This window comes from Rosa rugosa, chromosome 2, assembly GCF_958449725.1.
Source record: "Rosa rugosa chromosome 2, drRosRugo1.1, whole genome shotgun sequence".
NCBI lineage: Eukaryota > Viridiplantae > Streptophyta > Magnoliopsida > Rosales > Rosaceae > Rosa > Rosa rugosa.
The window spans coordinates 70506866-70534057 of record NC_084821.1 but is presented as its reverse complement, the minus strand read 5'-3'; the positions used below and the strand labels follow the sequence as shown (position 1 = coordinate 70534057).

Genomic DNA, 27192 nt, shown 5'->3' with positions numbered 1-27192 from the left:
CCACTGCCGGCCGTGTTGCGGTGCAAGGATGCCACTGGAAGCTGAGAAAGGACGAGGCGAGAGCGTGGGATGTGGTCTGGTGCCTTGAGGTGGCCTGAGGTGGGAGAGATGAGTTGATGAAGATTGCTCTGTTTTTGGTTTTGTTTCGGCCGAGAGAGAGAGAGAGAGCCTTTGCTCTGTTCTGGTGTCGGTCGAGCGAGAGAGAGAGAGATAATGATGCTTTCGGACGAGAGAGAGATAAATGATGGCATGGTCTGCTGAAATCATGAGATCCTCCCCACGAGGATCGTATTATTCCTCCAACGAGGTCGTACTGCAATCATGAGATCCTCCCTACGAGGATCGTATTATTCCTCTAATCCTCTAACGAGGTTATTACAAAAACCTGTTTAGCTCTTGCAATCATTTCTTGTATATTGCTGCTAGATGTACATCTTTTTTGCCCAGACCCAGAAGAATTTTACTGCTTTGACGAATCCCCAAACAATTTATTTCAATACAATATTGCTGTTCTTGTCTAGAATCACGCCTTGAAAACATATAAATCCAGCTTTTACAGTTCCACTTCTGGAACAGGCATTCAGAATGTGAATGGCCAGTACCTTTGTCCAGGGCTTCTTAGTACCTGTTACCCAGCAAGACTGCTGTGATTGCATTGGCTCTGCAGTCGGATATCTCACTCCCACCTGCGTCCATTATAGAGCAGATATTGTAAGGTACGAGGATTGTCTGTTAAGATATTCAGGCTATTATGTTTCCTCAGTTGAAGACCATGCTTTTGGACATTATGATTGCAATCCACCACATCCGTCCGATATGGATCAGTCCCGTCTCAAATGATCAGTGTTGGCTGATGGTATCTTTGGCAACGCTGCTTATGGTAGTGGAAACCTCAGTTTTGCTACAGGGGAAGTGAAAATCAGTGATGCTGAAACAATATATGGATTTGCTCAATGTACTTCTGATATTAATGGAGATGAATGTAACCGATGCTTAAGGGCGGCTATAAACCAGTCCAACACGGAGTGCAACGAGAAACCACTGCCAAGGGCTTACTTGCTTAGTTGTCAAATGAGGTTCGAGTTGTTCCTTTCTAGCTACTAGCTATTGCTTATAGCGCTCAACAAATCTTTGGTACATGTCTCTCAAAGTAAAGGTGCTATGCCTATTGTTGTTGTTGTTGATAGAAATGCATAAATAAATAGAGTAAAAGCATGGTTGAATGACTAAACTTTGTTTGGGAACTCTGTGTTTCATTCAATACGTGAACTTTACAATTTGGTGTCTATTATACAAGCTAGAGTGCCTAGTGAAGGCTGTAATGGACCTATTGCAATTCGTCTCTGTATTGACACTTGATTGATCTTAATTACATTAGTAATATGGCAACACAGGTCTGGTCTCTGCTACATTGCACCATGGCAATGTGTCTATTGGCTTTATTTTGCAGAGTTGTATGTAGTTGTATGGTGTCTCTGAGCTCCATTTGAACTGTACGGGGAATCCTTATCCTGAGCTCTGTCTTGTTGAGCATGCTTTGGTTTTGATTGTTTTTGACACTTCAACAGCTGATTGGTTTGGTAATTCATTGTAATACCCCGAAAAATCTAAATTAAATTCCGTGGATTTTTAGAAATGATTTCACGATAGTGGGAGCGAGTACGAGGATTGGAGAAGTTGTGGAATTAGTTCGAACGATTAATTTTCGAAAACGACGTTATTTAGGGGCTCGCGAAAGTTGACTTTTTATACGTTCAAAATTTGGGAAAACTTCCTTCATGAAAGTTGTAGAGCTCGTCGATACGATCGCGGGCATATGCGGAACGCAAAAATCGGAGTTCGTATGAATTAGTTATGATTTTTTGAAAAAGTTTCCAATTTAGTATAAAGCTTCCATTTTCGGAAATTTCCGAAAATATTTTCAGAATTTCCAAAAATGGAAACCGGCTGCAGATTTCCTCCCGAAGACGGAAATCGCCTCCAAACTTCCACCGGCCATATCTTCCTCCACCGGCCACCGATCCTCACCAAACTTCTTCCATTGGCTTCGTATGGTCCTTGCGCACACGTCTGTGGAAGCCTTGCACGACGGCGCGGCCTGTAGCGGCGGCGGCAAGCTTGGTCCGATTTGAGTTCGATTTTGAGTCAACGCCGATATCTTGAGTTTCCGGCCACCTTTCTTTGTGATTCTTGGCTTGATGAACTCGCCTCAACCTTCTGATCATCATTCTAGAAGGATCGCACCTGGAGTGATCGGATTCACGTTCGTCGGAGCTCGCCGGATTCTGGAAATTTTCCACCACCACCGAAGCTTTTGATAGGTATATCTCGAGCTGCAGTGCATCGTTTTGATTGATTCTTGAACCAGTGAGTTCTCCTTGATGTTCTTAACAACTTTCTAGAAGGGATCGAAGCCTGAAATTGAAGTTTTGACGTCGAAATCAAGCCTTGCCGGATTCTGCAAATTTCGCCGGATTCTGGAAATTTTCCGGCCACCTCGACTGTTTTAGGTAATTTCAACCACTTCCGGTCATTTTCAGCTTACATGATAGTTATGAAAGTTGTTAAGCATGATGAGAGGAAGAGGAGCAGCCCGGCCCCGACACCATTGGCGGTGGTCGGCGGCGGCTCTGCCACTAACTCCGGCGGCCCTTTTCCGGCCACCTCCGGGGGTCAAAAATATAGTTTCTGTGCATTTTTAGATTCTATATTTCAATACGATCATTTCGATATATTATACGCAATTTTTGGATATCGTATGATTAAGTTATGAATTTTACGATTTCGATCGATTTCAATCGTTCGATTTGTGATCTGTGGAGATCGTACCGTCCGATGGATTTGTAGTTTTGATATGATGATCGTATGACTGTCCCAGTGACTTTGTGTGGTCATGGGCGAAGATCCGACCGTTGGATCTTCGTATATTTGTAAAAAGATGATTCGGAATGCGATTTGTGAGAATCCGACCGTCGGATTTTCGTATAAATTTGTGAAGATGTTAGTAAGGACGATTCAGGAAGATCCGACCGTTGGATTTTCGTGATGATTTTTGGAGGGTGATCCTAAGGGCGATCCGTGAGGATCCGACCGTTGGATCATCATTTAATTTCGATCCGACCGTTGGATTGTCGTTTGAATATGTTTTTGAGTTATTGGCTAAGTTAAGGTCATGTGTGATTAGGTGATTGACGGTCTCCCTTGGGTGAGCGATTTCGGTGTGTATTGTGTTGAATTGAAGACGCAGCGGGAATATCGAGGTGAGTAAAATCGCACATGGTTCATTTACGAACCGAAATTCAGTGATTGAATTCTATAGTGATTTTGTGGAAACTGTTTTAAGAAAATCAATATTTGTTTTAAATTATATGGACTTGATCGACTACGGTCCATAGGTAAGTAAAATGTATTTAAACTATAAAAATGAATTTCCTGATTTTAATGCATGTGAACTATAGTTGGTATTAGTGGTCATTCTTGTGTGGGTGACTACGTATATATATATTTACGTGGAATATATATTGGATGTGTGGTATTTGGTGAAGTGTGGAATTGATGCGATTGATTTACAATTCGAGCATTACTCTCTAGAAGATATAATTTATCTTATAGGTTGAGTTGAGTGTGATAAAGAGTAATTGAGTAAAGTGCTATAGTTGAGTCGTTGAGATGAGTTAAATGAGGAGTCGAGTGATTTGAGGCAAATATTTTCGTAAGGGTGAACCTTGGCCAAGGTGACACTCTACGATTCAGTTAGAGCTCTAGTCTGTCTGCCATCATACTGAATGGGGTGATTAATATATTTAATCATAAGCCTGTAAGTATGATATACGTACTGAATGGGGTGATTAATATATTTAATCATAAGCCTGTAAGTATGATATACGTACTGAATGGGGTGATTAATATATTTAATCATAAGCCTGTAAGTATGATATACGTACTGAATGGGGTGATTAATATATTTAATCATAAGCCTGTAAGTATGATATACTGAATGGGGTGATTAATATAATTAATCATAAGCCTGTAAGTATAATATACTGCATGGGATGATTTATATAAATAAATCATAAGCCTGTGAGTATATATTGAGTAAACAGTTGTTTGTTTTTGAGTAGTCATGATGAGACGTGTGTTGATTGATGCTTGAAGTGACGTTGTGCACTTCAATTATTATGCTAAGAGATACTGAAATTGAATTGTTACTTTAAAATCGTGCAATTCCTTGTTTACTCATACGGGCTGTCAAAAGCTTACCGGGTTTGTGTTGTTGCAATCCCGGTACACTATTCAAATTGTGTAGCGGGTAATCCTGCAGGTCAGGAGAATCAGGACGGTGATCGTGCGGGTTAGAGCATTTGTTTTAGTTTTACAGCAATTGTAATTGTGAGGTGAGTTATGCTCATTTGAGCCTTGCAATATAATTTGGTGAGAGTGTGCTGTAATAAACAAATTTGAGATTTGGTTTATGTAATATCGAGCGATGTGAGGTGTGGTTGTTTTGAGAAAAAAATTCAGGTTGTATTTATGTGAGTTGTATTAATTCATGTTTCGGATTTGAATTTGTTATTCAAAATTCGGGGCGTGACAGTTTGGTATCAAAGCGTAAGGTACATATTTGGTGATAATCAGTACTCCCCGAGTGATGGCCCGTCTGCAGCGGATCCCCATCATATACTCTTCGGTACTGGTATAATCATTGGGTATGTCTTAGTATGGGGTCTAGACAGTGTGTAAGTCCGTAGGACGGTAGAATTGTCTTGTAGGTTCGTTTTAGAATAAGTTTTGCTTCCGAGAGTTGCAATCTTCGAGGAATGGAAACCTCCGGATTTAACTCTGATGAGTCGGTGAGGATTGTTTATGGAAATGAGTTTCTTTTGTACGTAGAAGTGTTTGGTTGAAGGCATGATGTTGACCTATGCATGTACCTAGGTTGGATACGAGTATAAATTGATAGAGATTTTTCCTTCTTAAGTTGGATATACAGATGTTTTTGGATGGGATGTACGTATCAATGATTAAATATATTGTTTTGTAATGAGATGTCCTTGTGGAGTTTGTTAGTAGGGTTGAGGTTAGGGAAGAAATTATTGTGGTTACTTCTTCCTTGTGCTTGTAAGTTGTTAAGCAGGGTTTAAGGTGCGAGACAAGAATTTTATTTTGTGCTCGATGGTTAGAGATGAGAGACCATTGTTTTGGGTTGTCGTTGAGTACTATAATTCCTTCAGAATCAGGATTGTTGGTAGAATTGGAATTAGTAGTAGTTTTGGTGATTCGGAATTTGAATTGAGTTCGCGAGATGTGTCTTATATACGTGGTTGATGTTGCTTGCATCATTTTGGAACGATACGTTACGATTCACAAGGAAAACTGGATTTGAAATTTATTCATTTGAACACCATGGGTTGATGACCTGACCGTGACTTGTGAATATAGTTTTGTTCAAGTGAATGAAATTGAATTTTGTGGCCTTTGTGTGGTGAACTAGTTTTCTTAAGTTTTGGATCATAGTATGGAGATGGACTGCAGTGAATTTGAATTGTTGTGTGTTTTAAGTTTAAGTAGGCGGGACACTTAAAGTTTTGCAATGGAGTTGATTTTGGTGTAATTAATTGGGAGAGTTAGAATCAGTTCTTGTGAATGATGTTGGATGAGAGTGTGTGCCTTTGGTGATTGATTTTAGGTGATATAGTTAAACGCAATTTCGGATATTGATTTTAGTGACTTTGTTAGGTATCCATAGTGGTTCAAGTGAATTACTATGTGATATGGAGTTTGATTCGATTTCTGAATCGCTAAATGTTAGGGATTGAATTGTGGTGAGTTTTTGTTGAAGCAATTGATAGATGGAATTATCGAGATTCTATAAGAGTTGTAAGAGTAACTCTAAAGACGTGGGTTTTTCCTAGCTAACTCAGGATGTGTTTAGCTTTATAAATCCCTAATCCTATCGATGAAATTGTTTGTGTTTGGTTTGACTCAGAGGATACTAGCTAGACCTCGATGCGACTTAATTGATTGTTGGATTCTTTTTGAGTGATTGTTTTTATTGCATCATTATGAAAGATGTGTGCAGTAGAGTTGTTTATGGTTTTGAAAATAGTATTGGGTGACCAAGGTTCGATCCTTGGTGTTGTTGTTGGTTAAACAAAAAGAAAAGAAAACATGCACACCATCTTATTGATTTAATATTACAAAAAGGAAATTGGAACTACGCTATACTAAGCCTAATCAGTAGCTCCGGATGGGTTGAGGCTGAGCTCAAGAGAAACGTGAGAGCCACCGTTGTAGCCGCCTGAGCCACCGGAATAGTAGCCATAGCCGCTACCTCCCTCGGAAGTAGTCTTCAGGCCACCAAGGACGTCCTCACCGTGCATGGGGAACAGAGGAAGAGTTTCAATCTCCTGGTGATCTTCCCTTCGCTGTTCCATGAAAGTTTGTCCTCCTTTTGTGCCAAAGGAGGAAGTACTAGTATTAGTGTTGAAGGGTGAGGAGGAATACCGGTCAACACTGCAGTCGACCCGTGGCCCAAAATTGATGTCAATGGATCCACCAGCTGGTCCAAAATTGATGTCGATGGATCCACCAGCACCAGTAGGACTAGTGGACCCAAAATTAATATCAATGGATCCACCAGTACCAGTAGAACTAGTTCCCACGGGCACTTGAGCAGCCTGATTGCACCTCTTCATCTGCTTCTCTCGAGCCCTGACATTCTGGAACCAAAAATAAATGTTCTTGCCCTCAACCTGTCCATACTGTTGCAGCTGGAGACAGATCTCGTGAATATGCTCTGTAGTTGGGGTCTTAACTCCCTTGTCGTAGTAAAGATCCTTGAGGATTCTTATTTGATCTGGAGTAGGAATCCACCTGGTACGGCTTCGCCAGAAATCCGTGTTGGCACTACTCCCGGCTGCTTGGTTGTTTCCTCCATCCTCGATTTGTTGCTGGGTTTGTAGCTCCATTAGTTGCAGAGTTCGTGGTTCCATGGTGATGGGTTGAGAGGAAGTGAAAATTGAAGAACGATGATGTTGAGTGTTTGAGGGAGATTGTTGTTCGAAGGATTGCAGTTGATGAAGTGGTGTTGGAGATCTGAAAGTTCAGAGAAAAGAAGAGATTGAATCTACCAGATGGAAGAGAAGATCGGGAGGAGAAGGATTGAAATTGATGAAGAAAAGATTTGAGTTTCGAGAGGAAGGCTAAAGAGTTTGAGAGAGAATGGCTGGGGAAAATTTCTTTTCTTTGGTGTGAACAGTTTTTCTCCAGAATGCACCTATTTATAGAACAAGGTGAGCAGATCTCCACCGTTGGATGGACGATCTCTGAGATTCAATCTACGCGTTGGATTAAAGTCACCCGAAAACACGGAAAAGCTGTTGGCGCGTGGAGAGCGTGTAAGGGGACCGAGCGAATCTCGAGATGCTGTGGCAGACAGCTTTCGCCGAAAGTGATCTGCTTTCCGTAAATCACGGAAGAGACGTGTCGTGGCACGTGGAGTGTACCGACAGTTTGTTTTTATTCTATCGCTTATGATAGAATAAATAAAAGGAGTTGCATGGATAGTAACGAGAGCAGCTGGTGCTCTAGTGGTTGAAGAGCAAAGCTCTTGTACAAGAGGTCAGAGGTTCGACCCTTGCCTCGTTTATTTTTATTATGTTCGCTTATGACATAATAAGTATAACATTTGTACACATTATATTAAGCACAGCTTGTGCTCCAGTGGTTGGGGACAAAGGTTTCGTGCAGCAGGTTGAGGTTTCGAACCTTGCCTCCCCCGTTATTTTATTTATGTCGCTTATGACATAATAAATATAACACGTGAGCATATATTAATGAAGGCAGCTCTTGCTTCAGTGGTTGGGAGCAAAACCTTCGTGTTCGAGGTCGGGAGTTCGAACCTTACCTCTTACAAATATTTTTGGATCCCGTATATGCTTGATATACGGACGTATATACGGTATGTACGGTATGCATATGTATATACGGTCTGTACGGTATGCATATATATATACAGTTTGTACGGTATACATATGTATATACGGTCTATACGGTATGCATACATACATACGGTATACCTACGGTATGTACAATTTCATACCGTAGTCGAGCTGAAAGTTGGTGGGCCGATTGGTAGGCCCAAATAGTAAGCCCAATTGTTCGGCCCGAATGGTAGGCCCAAATGTTAAGCCCAATTGTTCGGCCCGAATGGTAGGCCCAAATGTTAAACCCAAATTGGTTTGGGCCGGTTCGAAATGTGGATGGTTCGGTTCCTTCGGCCCAATTGGCCAGCCCTAATGCTTAGCCCAATGATTGAGCAAGCCCAAGTCATCATCACTGGGTGACATATTTTATTGGTGTACTTTTGGGGATGATTTGTTTTGAGTGATGCATCTCTATTGTTGTGTAGAATAGTGCATGCTTAAGTTTTACTATAGAGATTTACCGTGATGCTAATGGAGTAGCGAAACGCTTTGTGGGAGTCTTTACTGTGCTTGTATGCCAGTACAGGGTGATGATCTATGTGAGGATCTATGAGATAATCTCTGTGAAGATCTAAGTGATGATCTATGTGATGATCCACGTGATGATTTTGTGTAATTGATGTGGAGTGATGTTGAGCAGTTATTTTGTGAATTTACATCGTGATGAAAGGATTTAGTGGCCATAGGAATGTATTTTTATACAAAGGGCTGTGGCTTTGTAGATTACTACAACTTTGGGAATGATGGAGATTCGATGGTTAGGTCAACCTTAGTCAAGAGGAATTGACTTACGCTTAAATTTCGGGACGAAATTTCTTTAAGGAGGGTGGATTGTAATACCCCGAAAAATCTAAATTAAATTCCGTGGATTTTTAGAAATGATTTCACGATAGTGGGAGCGAGTACGAGGATTGGAGAAGTTGTGGAATTAGTTCGAACGATTAATTTTCGAAAACGACGTTATTTAGGGGCTCGCGAAAGTTGACTTTTTATACGTTCAAAATTTGGGAAAACTTCCTTCATGAAAGTTGTAGAGCTCGTCGATACGATCGCGGGCATATGCGGAACGCAAAAATCGGAGTTCGTATGAATTAGTTATGATTTTTTGAAAAAGTTTCCAATTTAGTATAAAGCTTCCATTTTCGGAAATTTCCGAAAATATTTTCAGAATTTCCAAAAATGGAAACCGGCTGCAGATTTCCTCCCGAAGACGGAAATCGCCTCCAAACTTCCACCGGCCATATCTTCCTCCACCGGCCACCGATCCTCACCAAACTTCTTCCATTGGCTTCGTATGGTCCTTGCGCACACGTCTGTGGAAGCCTTGCACGACGGCGCGGCCTGTAGCGGCGGCGGCAAGCTTGGTCCGATTTGAGTTCGATTTTGAGTCAACGCCGATATCTTGAGTTTCCGGCCACCTTTCTTTGTGATTCTTGGCTTGATGAACTCGCCTCAACCTTCTGATCATCATTCTAGAAGGATCGCACCTGGAGTGATCGGATTCACGTTCGTCGGAGCTCGCCGGATTCTGGAAATTTTCCACCACCACCGAAGCTTTTGATAGGTATATCTCGAGCTGCAGTGCATCGTTTTGATTGATTCTTGAACCAGTGAGTTCTCCTTGATGTTCTTAACAACTTTCTAGAAGGGATCGAAGCCTGAAATTGAAGTTTTGACGTCGAAATCAAGCCTTGCCGGATTCTGCAAATTTCGCCGGATTCTGGAAATTTTCCGGCCACCTCGACTGTTTTAGGTAATTTCAACCACTTCCGGTCATTTTCAGCTTACATGATAGTTATGAAAGTTGTTAAGCATGATGAGAGGAAGAGGAGCAGCCCGGCCCCGACACCATTGGCGGTGGTCGGCGGCGGCTCTGCCACTAACTCCGGCGGCCCTTTTCCGGCCACCTCCGGGGGTCAAAAATATAGTTTCTGTGCATTTTTAGATTCTATATTTCAATACGATCATTTCGATATATTATACGCAATTTTTGGATATCGTATGATTAAGTTATGAATTTTACGATTTCGATCGATTTCAATCGTTCGATTTGTGATCTGTGGAGATCGTACCGTCCGATGGATTTGTAGTTTTGATATGATGATCGTATGACTGTCCCAGTGACTTTGTGTGGTCATGGGCGAAGATCCGACCGTTGGATCTTCGTATATTTGTAAAAAGATGATTCGGAATGCGATTTGTGAGAATCCGACCGTCGGATTTTCGTATAAATTTGTGAAGATGTTAGTAAGGACGATTCAGGAAGATCCGACCGTTGGATTTTCGTGATGATTTTTGGAGGGTGATCCTAAGGGCGATCCGTGAGGATCCGACCGTTGGATCATCATTTAATTTCGATCCGACCGTTGGATTGTCGTTTGAATATGTTTTTGAGTTATTGGCTAAGTTAAGGTCATGTGTGATTAGGTGATTGACGGTCTCCCTTGGGTGAGCGATTTCGGTGTGTATTGTGTTGAATTGAAGACGCAGCGGGAATATCGAGGTGAGTAAAATCGCACATGGTTCATTTACGAACCGAAATTCAGTGATTGAATTCTATAGTGATTTTGTGGAAACTGTTTTAAGAAAATCAATATTTGTTTTAAATTATATGGACTTGATCGACTACGGTCCATAGGTAAGTAAAATGTATTTAAACTATAAAAATGAATTTCCTGATTTTAATGCATGTGAACTATAGTTGGTATTAGTGATCATTCTTGTGTGGGTGACTACGTATATATATATTTACGTGGAATATATATTGGATGTGTGGTATTTGGTGAAGTGTGGAATTGATGCGATTGATTTACAATTCGAGCATTACTCTCTAGAAGATATAATTTATCTTATAGGTTGAGTTGAGTGTGATAAAGAGTAATTGAGTAAAGTGCTATAGTTGAGTCGTTGAGATGAGTTAAATGAGGAGTCGAGTGATTTGAGGCAAATATTTTCGTAAGGGTGAACCTTGGCCAAGGTGACACTCTACGATTCAGTTAGAGCTCTAGTCTGTCTGCCATCATACTGAATGGGGTGATTAATATATTTAATCATAAGCCTGTAAGTATGATATACGTACTGAATGGGGTGATTAATATATTTAATCATAAGCCTGTAAGTATGATATACGTACTGAATGGGGTGATTAATATATTTAATCATAAGCCTGTAAGTATGATATACTGAATGGGGTGATTAATATAATTAATCATAAGCCTGTAAGTATAATATACTGCATGGGATGATTTATATAAATAAATCATAAGCCTGTGAGTATATATTGAGTAAACAGTTGTTTGTTTTTGCGTAGTCATGTTGAGACGTGAGTATAATATACGGTATGGGATGATTAATATATTTAATCATAAGCCTGTAAGTATGATATACTGAATGGGGTGATTAATATAATTAATCATAAGCCTGTAAGTATAATATACTGCATGGGATGATTTATATAAATAAATCATAAGCCTGTGAGTATATATTGAGTAAACAGTTGTTTGTTTTTGAGTAGTCATGATGAGACGTGTGTTGATTGATGCTTGAAGTGACGTTGTGCACTTCAATTATTATGCTAAGAGATACTGAAATTGAATTGTTACTTTAAAATCGTGCAATTCCTTGTTTACTCATACGGGCTGTCAAAAGCTTACCGGGTTTGTGTTGTTGCAATCCCGGTACACTATTCAAATTGTGTAGCGGGTAATCCTGCAGGTCAGGAGAATCAGGACGGTGATCGTGCGGGTTAGAGCATTTGTTTTAGTTTTACAGCAATTGTAATTGTGAGGTGAGTTATGCTCATTTGAGCCTTGCAATATAATTTGGTGAGAGTGTGCTGTAATAAACAAATTTGAGATTTGGTTTATGTAATATCGAGCGATGTGAGGTGTGGTTGTTTTGAGAAAAAAATTCAGGTTGTATTTATGTGAGTTGTATTAATTCATGTTTCGGATTTGAATTTGTTATTCAAAATTCGGGGCGTGACATTCATCTTGAGGGATTCATACAAAACAATTGCAGGCTTGGAAACATTTGAGAGATGCGACGGAGGAAGAATTGTTGGATTCAAATGTGAGATGTTCTTATTCAAGAAATGAAGTAATCAGATGTATCCATATTAGTTTACTGTGTGTTCAGGAAGATCCAAAGGAGAGACCTATTATGCAAACCATAGTTCTCATGCTAAACAGTACTCAGTTACTATGCCATTGCCTCAAAAGCCAGCGTTTTTCCTGCATAGTAAAGCAGAATTAATTGAACTTGCCATCAGTAGCCACTGGATCATCATATCAACCCACTAGCAGCTCAGTCTCATGTTCCGTTAATGAAGCTTCAATTACTGAATTATTCCCTCGATAATGTGAGTAATATATAGCACAACAACCCGTGGAGAAGGGACAGCTTTCGTATTGTTGCCTTCGAGTCTCAGAGATTCACCAGACTCTTGTTAGGCCTTATTTGGTAGTTTTCTGATGTATAAGGTTGAGCTTTTGATGTATGCAATTTCCAACTTTGGATAATCGATAAACTATCTTCTCTTGAAAAATAGAAATGTATCCATATTGGCTTACTTGCTGCTCAAGAAGATCCATTTGACAGGGCTACAGTGCAATTACTTATCTACCTATCAATCGATCTATGTTTGGTGTATAGATGTTTCTTGAATTCTTTGACGAATATGACTGTTGTTAGGTTTTGGAAATTTCAAATGAAGTTTCTGTTTTCTGAGTTTCAATATCGATCTCTATTTTGAGCATGAATAGGATCTCTAAGTACAGTTGAAAATCAAAGAAAAACCTTTTCCCACAAAACGTGATTGACAGGGTCTGGCCTTCATCTCTGTATATTGGAAAAGATTTCTCTGGCTTTTAAATATTCTAAAGTATATCTCACATTCTGTCTTGTATTTATAGCTAGCTGGAGTTTTATATTACAAATCGGTACATCAAATATAGACCAACCCTCTCATTATAGTCGTAGATCAACTCCCTACATGAACGTAGCCTAGTTCAAGTCTGGCTAAGTCAGTTTACCAATGCAAAGTCACTCTACCTTTTGAAGAATAGCTACTTGAGAAAATAAACAAAAGTAGAACATGGTTTTGCTGAAGGCACGACCTTCTTTGTCCCTACTTTCCACAACTCATTCTTAATGGGTTCGGACCTTCTTCATTTTTTCTTTAATATGGACAAAGTTTGACCCGCCAACTGAGAGTCGGCGGCGACTTTCAACATCCCTGGAATTCACTCCTGTACGTCCATTTCTTGCTACACCTGAAACACGGCAGGTAAACATTTTTTTTATATATGGTAAAAAGGATTGATTAATTAATATGGATCAGAAACAGATTATCATAATGCCTTGTTCTCACATATCCTTTGTGTTGCTTTCCATTCTTGGTTTCCTTTGCCTCAACATCGACGCTGAAGTTCTCTACAGGTACAGTTCCTGTTCAGACACAACTTTCACTCCGAACAGCACTTACCAGTTCAATCTCAATCTCCTCCTCTCCTATCTCACCTCCAACGCCACCAACGACCTCGGATTCCACAACACCACGGCCGGCGCCAAAGACCCCGACACCACTGTCTACGGTTCATTTAGTTGCCATGGCTATGTCACCCCTGAAATGTGTCAAGAATGTGTGTCTACTATAACCAGAGAAGGAGTCCAAAAGTATTGCCCCTTGAGAAAAATCTCAATAATATGGTATGACCTGTGCATGTTACGCTACTCAAACGCATCCTTCTTTGGTAACTTAGAGGAATCTCCTGAAGTTTACTTATCGAACACGGGGAATATCACTGAGCCTGACCGCTTCATGCAGCTGCTGGGACAAACTATGGACAGCTTGGTGGTTCCTGCTGCTATGCACCTTCAGGTGCGAAAAAATTCGCAACAAAAAAAGTGAACTTCACAGATTTTCAGCCGTTGTACACCTTTGTGCAGTGCACACCGGACCTGTCGAGCCTAGGTTGTGATCGTTGTCTTCGAGGAGCTATTGGAGCTCTTCCAGATTGTTGTAATGGAAAGCAAGGGGGAACTGTCTTACTTCCTAGTTGCGATATTCGACATGAAATCTATCCATTTTACACAGCTCAAGCTACCACACCTCCACCAGCGGCATCGCCACCATCACTGCTTCTTCCTCCCCCTCCTCCAGGTTCAGTAACGAGATCTCAAGGTAAAATGAATAGCAGGAGTGTATAGCTTATGTGATGTGTTTTGTCTCACTTGTACAGTTGCATTAATCTTAATATTGACTCTATGCAGGAAATGACCAAATCTCATCCTTAACCATAGTGGCCATTGTTGTTCCAATTGCCATAGTTCTTTTCTTGGTAGGCTGTTTTTTCTTAAAAAGAAAGGCAAGGAAGGAGTATGATGCTATACAAGAGCAAAATGGTAACATGTACTGTCTTTTCAATTATTCAATTTCATTTTTAATTGTTCCACTAATTAATTATTACTGACACATTTTGTTTGAAATGACTACTGTAGAGTCTTTGCAGTTTGATTTGGCTACCATTGAAGTAGCCACAAACCGGTTCTCTGTTAATAACAGGTTAGGCGAAGGAGGCTTTGGACAGGTCTACAAGGTAACAATTAATGATTTGAATTCACGAACATGATGATTTTGAAAATGAGAGAATCTAAAATAGGGTGTGTTGAACTCATATAAGAGTGCTTGAGATATTGGTTAATACATTTTCAGGGCACATTACCTAATGGGCAAGAGAGAGCTGTGAAGAGGCTATCTAGAAGCTCCGGGCAAGGTGTCATGGAGTTTAAGAATGAGGTTGTGTTAGAAAGTAGAGCAAAATTAGCTTGATATAGCTGTCAACATTCAACACAATCATTATGTATCATCACAGTTAATTCTATATAATTAGGCATTAATAGGCCACGAATAGTTTTCCTTTTTGTATCCTAGAATCAAGCTATATCTTTGTATATATGATATACAGATCAATACAGCAATCATCACTTCCTGAAAATCTGTTTCTGTTGTTTTTCATGGTATCAGAGCAGGACGCATAATCCTGACTCTTCTCTAGTCTTCTCAACATCAAATCCACAAAGCCATAATCACAATGGCTGGTGATAACGTCCCACCATCACCATCCAATCCCAGCAAATCAGATAATTCAAAATCTGATGTCTCAAATCCATTCTTCACTCATCATTCAGACCACCCTGGATTGGTCCTAGTCTCCAAGCCTTTGAATGGAGACAATTACACAGGTTGGAAGAGGGCTATGACATTGGCTCTTAATTCTAAAAACAAACTCGGCTTTGTGAATGGTTCAATCAAAGCTCCATCATCCGAAGCTGATCCTGAAGGATATGCAACTTGGTCAAGATGCAATGACATGGTCCATTCATGGATCGTTAACACTGTCAGTTCTGAAATTGCTGACAGTATCATCTACTATCCTACAGCTCATGAGGTATGGGAAGATCTAAGTGAGCGTTTTTCACAAGGCAATGCACCTCGCATATTTGAAATTCAGCGAGACATCGCTTCACTCAGGCAAGAACAACAATCAGTTTCAGCATACTACACGAAATTGAAGAGTTTATGGGATGAATTGGCAACCTATTCAGAAGCATCACAAGGAGCCCAGGCAGATCAACAGAAACTTATGCAGTTCTTGATGGGATTAAATGAGACTTACAGCGCAACCCGCGGTCAAATCCTCTTGATGAATCCCCTTCCAAGTATCAGACAAGCGTATGCTGCCGTTGCCCAAGAAGAGAAGCAACGTTTCATTGCAGCAGCGGAGTCTGGTTCAAGCGCTGCTGCCATGGCAGATCGAAGTGGCGGCCGGTCGAACCAGATCGGCAGCAGAGGCGGTCGTGGTGACCGACTGAATTTTCGGACCGGTCAGGATGCAGAACGCGGCTTCACCCCGCGTTTTGGTTCAGGTCGAGGAAGGGGAAGGCCGCATTGTACCTATTGTGGTGATCCTGGACATTGGGTCCAAACATGCTTTCACTTGATTGGTTTTCCTCCAGGTCATCCCAAAGCAAAGCAAGGATCAGGAAATTTCCCCAAGAAGCACACTGCTTCACCAGTCGCGCCCTCTCCTTCTGCTCACCAGGTTAGTGCGACAGGCATCGTAGAAGAGGAGAAAGGATCAGCAATTACTTTATCTGAGGCCCAATTCCAGCAGTTTTTAGCTGCTCTTCAACAAGCCCAAAAGCCCAATCCAAATACTGACTCGAGTTCCAAAGCAAATGCAGTAACGCAGCCAGGTTTGTCTAGAGTTGCTTCCCGCAATTGGATTATTGATAGCGGGGCGACAGATCATATTACTTCGTGCTCTAAATTGTTGAATAAAAATAAAAAAATATGCATTACCGCCTGTTTTGCTACCTAGTGGAGAAAAAATGCATATTGAAGCCACAGGTTCTATGCCTCTGAGTACCGCATATTATCTACATGATGTACTGTTTGTGCCAAAGTTTAAGGTTGATTTAATGTCGGTTAGCCGTTTGACAAGAGGTCTGAATTGTTCAGTGACATTCTATCCTTATTGGTGTGTTTTACAGGATCTGGCTACGAAGAGGACGATTGGTTTGGGTAAAGAACGTGATGGGCTATACTATTTGGTGGCACTGGCGACGGAGCAAACCAAACATTCCATTACTAAACCTTCCAGATCATCTTGCAACCTTGCCATTTCCGCTACCAACCTTTGGCATCATCGCTTGGGTCATGTTTCTTCTCCATGTTTAAGTCACATAGCAAAACAGTTTCTGCATTTTTCCATTCAGCCATTTAATAATTGCCATGTATGTCCATTGGCTAAACAGAGTCGTTTACCATTCGGTTCTAGTTCTATTTCTTCTACAAGACCTTTTGAAATGATTCATTGTGATATTTGGGGTCGTTATCGACACCCTTCTCTTTCTGGTGCCTTTTATTTTCTTACCATTGTGGATGATTTCACCCGATTTACTTGGGTTTTCTTAATGAGGCACAAAGATGAAACACAACCACTTTTAAAGCATTTTTTTGCTCACATTCTCACTCAATTTGACTCTCGCATTAAAACTTTCCGAAGTGATAATGGTAGTGAATTTATTTCCCTTCGCTCCTTTTTTCAAGATCATGGCGTTGTCTTCCAACATTCTTGTGTTTACACGCCTCAACAAAATGGGGTTGTGGAGCGCAAGCATCGTCATATTCTACAGGTAGCTCGTGCTTTAAAATTTCAAGCTCACCTCCCTTCACAATTCTGGGGGGAGTGTGTCCTCACAGCCGTCCATATAATCAATCGCTTGCCCTCGCCCATCCTTTCTTACAAAACTCCATTTGACCTTCTTTACTCCAAACCGCCTTCTTTTTCTCATCTTCGAGTTTTTGGTTGCTTAGCTTATGCAACTAATGTGCACCCTACTCATAAATTTGACACTCGAGCCATACCTTCCATTTTCATTGGTTACCCGGTCGGTCAAAAAGCCTTCAAATTGTTTAACTTATCGACTAAGAAAATTTTTACGAGTCGAGATGTTAGATTTCATGAAGATGTGTTTCCTTATGCCTCCAATCCGCCCACTATTCCTTCTGCCTCGTTGGCCCATGACCCAGGCCCAGGCCCCATTCCACTTCTCTCTAACTCCTTTTTTGACTCAGCTTTTGACTCTCAGATGCCTCCCACACCAGTTCGGCCTCCCACACCAGTTCCTTCTTCTCCGCCATCCCCAACCACGCGATCTTCTCCGCCAATCCCAGACCCACGATCTTGTCCGCTACCGCCACCTCCGCCTCCGCCTCCACCAGTCCGGCCCCCCGTCACCCTTCGCCAGTATTCCCGTCGACCCAGGCCGCCTGCTCCACCCCCGCTCGTCCCTCCTCTTCCTACCCCACCATCTTCTCCGTCTCCTTCTCCCTCACCTCCACCCGTCGCTCTTTCCGACCAGCCTCCTCCCGGCCCACCACTGCTCCGTCGCTCCACCCGCTCCGCTGCGCCACCTGCTCGGTTCGCCGATCTCGACTTCTCCAAGCCTCAGTCCAATGCTTGCACTTACCAATCGCCCTCCTTCCCGCCAGGTCCTTCCAAAGGTACGCGGTATCCATTGGCCAATTATGTCTCTTATCATCGTTACACTCCTGCCTACTCCTCTTTTGTGGCTCAGCTCAGTGCCGTCCATGAACCAAATTCCTATTCTGAGGCAGCTGCTGTCCCCGAATGGCAGGATGCCATGAGAGCCGAGTTGGAGGCCTTGCAGGCCAACGGTACATGGACACTCACCATGCTGCCCCCTGGGAAGTCCCCCATTGGTTGTCGATGGGTTTATAAAGTCAAGCACAAGTCTGATGGTTCCATTGAACGATACAAGGCCCGGTTGGTGGCCAAGGGCTTCACGCAGATGGCAGGTATTGACTATCAGGACACCTTTTCTCCTACTGCTAAAATAGTTACAGTCCGTTGTCTACTTGCATTGGCTGCGTCCCGTGGCTGGTCCCTTTCTCAACTCGATGTCAACAATGCCTTCCTCCATGGCAATCTGGATGAAGAGATTTATATGTCTCCACCGCCAGGGCTTCGGAGACAGGGGGAGGAGCATTTGGTTTGTCGGTTGCATAAATCCTTGTATGGTCTAAAACAAGCTTCAAGGCAGTGGTTTTCTAGATTTTCAGAAGTTATTCGATCTGCTGGTTTTGTGCAATCTAGAGCGGACTACTCTCTTTTTACCAGAAGGCAAGGCAAGTCATTTACAGTCTTATTGATATATGTTGATGACATCTTAATTACTGGCAATGATCCTGTGAGTATTGCTGATGTTAAGAATTTTCTGCATAAAACATTTCGTTTGAAAGATCTTGGCTGCGTAAAGTATTTTCTTGGCATTGAGGTTTCTGCATCCAAGAGAGGAATTTTTATTTGTCAGCGCAAGTATGCGTTAGAAATTATAAAAGATGCAGGATTATTGGGCGCTGCCCCTGTTGATACACCCATGGAACGTGGTTTAAAGCTGTCAGATAAGACTGAGTTACTCAAAGATCCAGAGAAGTATAGGCGTTTGGTTGGAAGATTGATCTATCTCACAGTGTCAAGGCCAGATATTACATATCCTGTTTATATATTAAGCAGGTTTATGCATCAGCCTCGAAAAGCCCATTGGGAGGCAGCCTTGCGAGTGGTACGCTACCTCAAGTCAGCTCCTGGTCAAGGCTTATTCTTTTCCTCAAATAGTGATCTTCGGCTACGAGCCTTTTGTGACTCAGATTGGGCCGGGTGTCCACTTACAAGAAGGTCTACTACAGGGTATTGTGTGTTCTTAGGACCTTCTTTAATCTCATGGAGGTCTAAACGTCAGAAAACAGTCTCTCTTTCTTCAGCTGAAGCTGAGTATCGTGCTATGACAGGAGTTTGTTGTGAGTTGACTTGGCTACGTTATTTACTTCAAGACTTGGGGATTTTACACCAGGAAACGGCATTGCTTTATTGTGACAACAAGGCTGCTTTACATATAGCAGCAAATCCAGTGTTTCATGAACGTACAAGACATATAGAAATGGATTGTCACTATATCAGGGATAAGATCCAAGATGGTTCAGTGGAGACACGGTTTGTGAGTTCTGGAAATCAATTGGCTGATGTTTTGACTAAAGCTCTTGGCAAGGAAGACTTCATGCTTATGATTCGCAAGTTGGGCGTACAAGATATCCACTCTCCAACTTGAGGGGGAGTGTTAGAAAGTAGAGCAAAATTAGCTTGATATAGCTGTCAACATTCAACACAATCATTATGTATCATCACAGTTAATTCTATATAATTAGGCATTAATAGGCCACGAATAGTTTTCCTTTTTGTATCCTAGAATCAAGCTATATCTTTGTATATATGATATACAGATCAATATGAAAGTTTGGAGAGAAAAGAGAGAAAGCAAACTGGTATACGATTCTATTTCATCAATCTGAGAGAGTTAGGTACAAGAACAACTTATATACTTCTACAGTAGTGAGCAGATTTGCTCCACGTGTACTCTATCTAGAGGCTTCCAGCTAACTAATCATGCACTGTAACTAATTAACAATTAACAGCTAATTAACGACTAATAGCTAATTAACAGAATTAACAGCTATTAGCACCAGTCTTCTAACACCCCTCCTCAGCTTGATGTGAGGGAACCAACATCAAGCTGTTGCAGAGATAAGAGTGTTGAGGGAAGCAGAGCCCTTTAGTAAACACATCAGCAAGTTGCTCTTTGGAGGCAATAAATTGTAGTCTGAGAGTCCCGGCTTTTACTTTGTTCCTAGTAAAATGCACATCCACTTCAATATGTTTAAGTTTGGAGTGATGAACAGGATTAGTAACAAGTGCTAGTGCTGAGATATTATCACAATGGAGAGTAGGTATAGTCTCAAGTTCAATATGCAGATCTTGAAGCAAGTGTATAAGCCACTGGAGCTCAGAAGTAGTATCTGCCATACTTCGATATTCTGCCTCAGTTGATGATCTGGATACAGCAGCTTGCTTTTTACTACACCAAGAAATGGGGGATTGGTTGAGTAAAATAACAAACCCTGTGGTAGACTTGCGGTCATTAGGATCTCCAGCCCAGTCTGCATCACTATAGGCTTGAAGGTTTACAGGGAGATCAACATTACCATGTGCTTGCAGTGTCAATGGAAGCCCTGGACTCACACCCCTCCTGAAGACAATGCCATGATCCAAAGTGCCCTTGATATATCGAAGTACACGTTTGGCTGCATGAAGATGATCCTCAGTTGGTGCATGTAGAAATTGGCAGATGCTATTAACACTATAAGCTATATCTGGTCTAGTGAAAGTAAGGTATTGTAGGCAGCCAACTAAACTTCTAAAATGAGCAGTATCCTGAGAAGATAGAGGAGTGCCAACATCTCGCAGTAGCTTAACACCAGATTGACATGGAGTGAGATGAGTGTGACAATCATCTAGACCAGCTTTGTGTAACAGATCCTTGGCATATTTATACTGAGAAACAAATAGACCATTTTTGACATACTTGATCTCCAGACCCAAGAAATAATGGAGATCACCCAAATCCTTCATTTCAAACTCAGTTTGCAACTGTGTCTTGACCTCTGCAATTAGAGCTTCACTATTTCCAGTGATAATGATATCATCCACATACAGAAGCAGGTAGACTTTGGATGAACCAGTAATCTTGACAAAAAGAGAAGGGTCTGCATAAGAAGATGTGAAGCCTAGGGCAGGAAGAAAAGCAGTGAACTTATCATTCCAAGCTCTAGGAGCCTGCTTTAAGCCATATAGAGATTTGTTCAGTTTGCACACATGATTGGGATACTCAGGATGTTCAAATCCTCCAGGCTGCTGCATATAGACCTCCTCATGTAATTCTCCATGCAAAAAGGCATTCTTGACATCCATTTGATGCAATTTCCAACCATAATATGCAGCTAATCCAAGAATGAGTCGAACAGTAGTGTGTCTCACAACTGGAGAAAATGTTTCTTCATAATCAACCCCATATTCTTGGCTAAACCCCCTGGCAACCAGTCTGGCTTTATGCCTTGACACAGTACCATCAGCATTTCTTTTGATTTTAAAAATCCATTTGCAAGAGACAAGATTTTTATCAGGTGGAAGAGGAATCAAGGTCCAGGTATTCTGATGCATAAGAGCATCATATTCTTCTTGCATGGCTTGATGCCAAACTGGAATGTGTAAGGCTGACTTGTAATTTGTAGGCTCAGTTTGATCAGAGTTAGCAGCTGTTTTGGTCAAGATTGACAGACAACAGGTTTTCTGCTTCACAATACCTCTCTTAATTACTTCGAGTGAGCATGGAATGATCATTAATAGTAGATGTTTCCAATCCAGCAATGGGATGCAAAATATTAGAAGTTGAAATGTGATGTGTAGGTCTATCAGGTGCACAATCTAAGACAATAGAAAGACCATTTCCAGGCTGAGTATTAACAGACACAGTTCCATTTTCTTCACCAAAGTGTATCAGTGTGTGTGTGTCCATGACATCTGAAGAATGATTTGGAGAAACAGTAATGTCTTGTGACTGATTGGTCAAGGATAGAGTGTCTGACTGGGATGCAGGGTTGATTGCAGAAACATTGTGATTTTCATTAGGAGACAGCTGATGTACACTTGTAGCAGAAGAAAAGGACTGACCTGAAGGAGATGGAGCTGTTGCAGTGAACTGAGGACTTGTGTGTTGGACAGGTGAGGGCAATACTGTTTGAGTTGTGGACTGAGTAATATGGAGAGATTGTGAGCAAGGTTGCATTGTTACAGCTGGAACTGTCCTTGACTGGAGATTGCTTGGTGGAGAAGTGGACTGTCTTGCATATGGGAAAGAAGCTTCTTCAAAGACAACATGCCTTGAGACAATATATTTCTTGGAAACTGGATTGTAACATATATATCCCTTATAACCAGTAGCAAATCCTATGAAAACACACTTAACAGTCTTTGGTTGAAGCTTATTGGACCTATATGGAGTCATTAATGGATAGCAAGCACACCCAAACACCTTAAGAATATCGAGTGATGGACTGGTGTTATATAATTTTTCAAATGGAGCCAATTGGTCAAGTACTGGTGTTGGCATTCTATTGATAAGATATACTGATAAAGCACAGGCATGATACCAAAACTCTGAAGGAAGTGAAGCATTTTGCAGTAAAGTCACAGCTGTTTCTCTAACATGTCTGTTCTTTCTTTCAGCTATGCCATTCTGCTCTGGAGTATATGGACAGGACACTTGATGCATTATTCCTTTTGAGCTCAGAAACTCTTTGAATCTATTGTTCAGATACTCACCTCCTCCATCTGTTCTAAGTGCTTTAATTGTAGTTGAGAATTGATTTGAAACAAAGGCACACAAAGAAGCAAAATGAGTGAAAACTTCACTTTTATTTTTCATTGGAAACATCCAAGTGTACCTTGTACAATCATCTATGAATAGTACATAATACTTGAAACCATCTAGAGACAAGTAGGGAGATGGCCCCCAAACATCTGAGTGTATCAGTTCAAAAGGCAATTGACACCTAGAAGTTGAACTAGAGAAAGGTAATTTGTGAAATTTTCCTAAAAGACAGGCTTCACAAGTTGTTGTGGTTTCAAGGTCTAGAGAAGTACTGTCAAGATTACATTTATTCAACATCTGCTTTACTATTTCATTTGAAGGGTGGCCAAACCTCTGATGCCAAAGAGAACACTTCACATGCTTCCCAAGATATGCAGAATGTGTTTTCTCTGTTGATGATTGACTTGAAACTGTTGAATGCTGCTGGAGTCTCTTAGGCAAATCAAAGGGAATGGGGTACAACCCTTCTTTACTCAGTCCTTTGTACAGTATTTTGCCCCACACCTTGTCCTGTATCACACACATGAATTCATCAAACCAAACAGAACAATTGTTCTGTTTGCATAGCTGATATATGGAAAGTAGATGAGCAGCAAGTTCAGGAATTAATAAGACATCATCAAGTTTAAGTAGTCCAAGTATAGCTTTACCAACATGAGTAATACTAAGTTTGTTACCATTTCCAATCTGAACAGTGTCTGAGGCAGTATATGGAGCAACATTATTGAGAAGTTGCACTTCAGATGTCATGTGGTTGGATGCTCCAGAGTCTGCAAGCCAAAATTGAGGTCCAGAAGTTGAGGCTGCAAACATTGCATTCCCAGAAGATGTGTTATTTGAAGCAACATGATTCAGTGGTTGATTTTGTTGTCCAGGGAAGCCAATAAGATGATAGCATCTATCTGCAGTGTGATTCATCTTTCCACAATACTGACAACCTCCATTGTTTGAGAAGATGTTGCCCTGCTGAAAGTTCTGCAGAGACCTACAAGTCTTGGCCCCATGACCATTCCTTCCACACAGTTGGCATTGCAGAGAATTATTGCCATTTCTGAAAAAGGAAGTGTTTCCATTTTGACTGCCAGTGTTGTTAAATGCATTGAAACCACCATTGAGACCATTTCCTGCAGTATTGTTATTTGAGTTGAAGCCATTTCCTCCAAAGTTGTTAAAATTGCCATTTGTTCTGCCACCAAAGTTATATGGCCTGTTTCCACTACCATTTCCAAAGCGATTCTGCCCCCTTCCTGCATAGAATCCTGTCATGGTAAAACCATTCTCTGGAGTCATCATTGGATTAAAGCCATAAGGAATAGCTGGGATTGGCACATATGCAGCCTGAGGTGACACAGAAGCAGGAATAGCTTGAGGAGCAAAACCAGGTGGTGTGGTGAGTGTAGGTGAAGCAGATACTTGTGATGACTGATTCTGAATAGATGCAGATGATGAGCTAGCACCAGAAGATTGTTGAGCCACCATAGCAGTGAGTGGTAGAACTGATGATGATGCTTCATTCTCAATGTCCATCTCAGCTGCCTTGAGTAAGGTCTTCAGTTCTCCCATGGAACAACTCACAAACTGTGCTCTAATAACAGTCTTTATTGCTGCAAATTCAAATGGAAGCCCCCTAAGAACTGTGACAACCACATCTTCATCTTCAAGAAACACACCTACAGTTTCTAGTGCATCTCTAGCAGCCTTGATCTTATCCAAGTAAGTCTCAATGTTATCAGTTCCTTTCTTGAGATTTTGAAGATTTGATTTCAGTTGCAGAATGTTCTGCCTATTAGGAGCAGCAAATTTCATTTTCAGATTATTCCACATTTCTTGAGCAGATCTACTACCAACAGCACAAGACATTGCAATAGGACTCAAAGTCTGGCCTAACACATTCACAATACTCTGATCTTGAGCTTTCCAAGCAATATAATCAGCAGATGCAACATTAGTGCCATCAGATGTAGTAACAAACTGTGGAGGACAAGGCAGAGTTCCATCCACAAAACCAAATAGATTTTGACCTTTCAGAAAGGACTCAAGCCTGAACAGCCAAGTAGCATAGTTCGATTCATCAAGCAAAATGTTTGGGAGATAAACTGTGGTTTGTGTAGTAGCCTGAGTATTCTGAGTCGGTGCCATAGTGATTTTTCACAGTAATCAAGTATCGAAAGATGTAGATCAAGATTTTTGAGGTATTTTGAAGTAGATCTAGGGTTTATGGTAGCAATAAGCTACAATTTTCCAGAGAATTCAGAGATTTCTATATCCTTTGCTACAATTTCCAGTAATCACAGGTATAAAACTGAAAACCAAAGCTTCGATTGTATGAACTGAGATGAAAACACTTCAACTAATTCTTCGTAAAGATGAAGAAGAACTTATCTGAGATTCTTGAACAAAGTTGATGAATCGAATGCACTACTGTGTTGAGCAACTGAGAAACTTCAATCGTTGATGAATTTCTTGAGCAAAAATCTAGGTCACCGATCGACCTGAGCTCTTGATACCATGAAAGTTTGGAGAGAAAAGAGAGAAAGCAAACTGGTATACGATTCTATTTCATCAATCTGAGAGAGTTAGGTACAAGAACAACTTATATACTTCTACAGTAGTGAGCAGATTTGCTCCACGTGTACTCTATCTAGAGGCTTCCAGCTAACTAATCATGCACTGTAACTAATTAACAATTAACAGCTAATTAACGACTAATAGCTAATTAACAGAATTAACAGCTATTAGCACCAGTCTTCTAACACAATACAGCAATCATCACTTCCTGAAAATCTGTTTCTGTTGTTTTTCAGGTTGTTTTGGTAGCCAAGCTTCAGCACAGAAATTTAGTGAGGCTGCTGGGGTTTTGCTCTGAAGGAGAAGAAAAGATACTTGTTTATGAACTTGTGCAGAACAAAAGCCTTGACCACTTTTTATTCGGTATGTGCCTTGTAAGATATGCAATTAATCATCAAGGGTGAATTGATTAAATGAGCTGTTCTGTAAGTGAATTGATTTACTTATTCTAACCTGTATACTTTCTTCTGACAAACATGGAATTAGACTCGTACATTCGAGTAAAATTGGATTGGTCAAGCAGATACAAAATTATCGGTGGCATTGCTAGAGGGATTCTCTATCTCCATCAAGATTCTCGACTTAAAATCATACATCGAGATCTTAAAGCGAGCAACGTATTGTTAGATGGAGAAATGAACCCAAAAATAGCAGATTTTGGCATGGCAAGAATATTTGGAGGTGATCAAACACAAGGAAATACCAGAAGGATTGTCGGAACTTAGTAAGTACAGAAATTTGATTGTCTTCATAGTTCATATATGAAAATGATTAATATCACTGGTCTTATATTATGTCTCTGCTAAGTACTAATACATAGCTTTATTGATGCTGCCGGTTTTAACGGTTACATGCCTCCAGAGTATGCAATGCACGGAAAATTCTCGGTGAAGTCTGATGTGTACAGTCTTGGAGTCTTAATCTTGGAGATTGTAACTGGCGAGAAGAACACTAGCTTCTATCAATCAGACCGCGGCGAAGACCTCTTGACCTATGTGAGTATAAGACATATAAGTAATTTTACAATTTTTTAATGATTTCAACATTTTGAGGGACTCATGAAAAAAACTCTAGGCTTGGAAACATTGGAGGGATGGAACGCCAGAAGAGTTGTTGGATTCAAATCTGAGAGCTTCTTATTCAAGAAATGAAGTAATCAGATGTATCCATATTGGTTTATTGTGTGTTCAAGAAAATCCAGAGGAGAGACCTACAATGCAAACGATAATTCTCATGCTAAGCAGTTACTCAGTTACTATGCCATCGCCTCAAAAGCCAGCATTTTGCCCGCATAGTACAGGAGAGATGAGAATACCATCAGTAACATCTGAATCATCAAATCAACACACTACGAACTTAGTCTGTTCAGTTAATGAAGCATCAATTACTGAATTGTACCCTCGTTAGTGTTGGTTTATAGAAAAGGACCGTGTCCCTAATTGCTTGCACATCAAATACTGCATGTCAAACTTATTAATTTTTTTTTATCAGATGCATAGCCGGCCTATTCTTTCCTCCACCAAATCAGAGTTTTACAAGGTACGTAGTGCAAATTTAGTCAAATAAATGGCTTCTCGTGCCTTTGAAAACTATATGAAACTCTGTATTGGCTGCCTTAGAGGCTTGAAAACTATATGGGAACTCTATATATTGGCTTTCTTGGAGGCTTATCAAGCTCGAATTATATGGTGTACTAAGTAGGCGTAAAGTTCCAGCAATTCAGAAGGAAAACATAAGTCATATAATATAGCCTAGCTATCATATGACCAAGCTCGAAAGCCAATAT

The 27192-nt window shown here is 40.9% G+C and overlaps 2 long non-coding RNA genes and 1 pseudogene across 2 annotated transcripts; all 3 read left to right on the top strand.

Annotated features, from left to right (window-relative positions):
• Positions 1–1738: 1738 nt before the first annotated feature.
• LOC133729828 (uncharacterized) lies at positions 1739–4588 on the top strand. Its single transcript, XR_009856515.1, has 3 exons — positions 1739–2510; positions 3185–3260; positions 4307–4588. It is a non-coding gene; the product is annotated as an uncharacterized LOC133729828 (long non-coding RNA).
• Positions 4589–8966: 4378 nt separating this feature from the next.
• LOC133729827 (uncharacterized) lies at positions 8967–11962 on the top strand. The gene is made up of 3 exons (XR_009856514.1): positions 8967–9738; positions 10413–10488; positions 11685–11962. It is a non-coding gene; the product is annotated as an uncharacterized LOC133729827 (long non-coding RNA).
• Positions 11963–13317: 1355 nt separating this feature from the next.
• On the top strand, positions 13318–26902 carry LOC133731431 (cysteine-rich receptor-like protein kinase 25; annotated as a pseudogene).
• Positions 26903–27192: the final 290 nt, after the last annotated feature.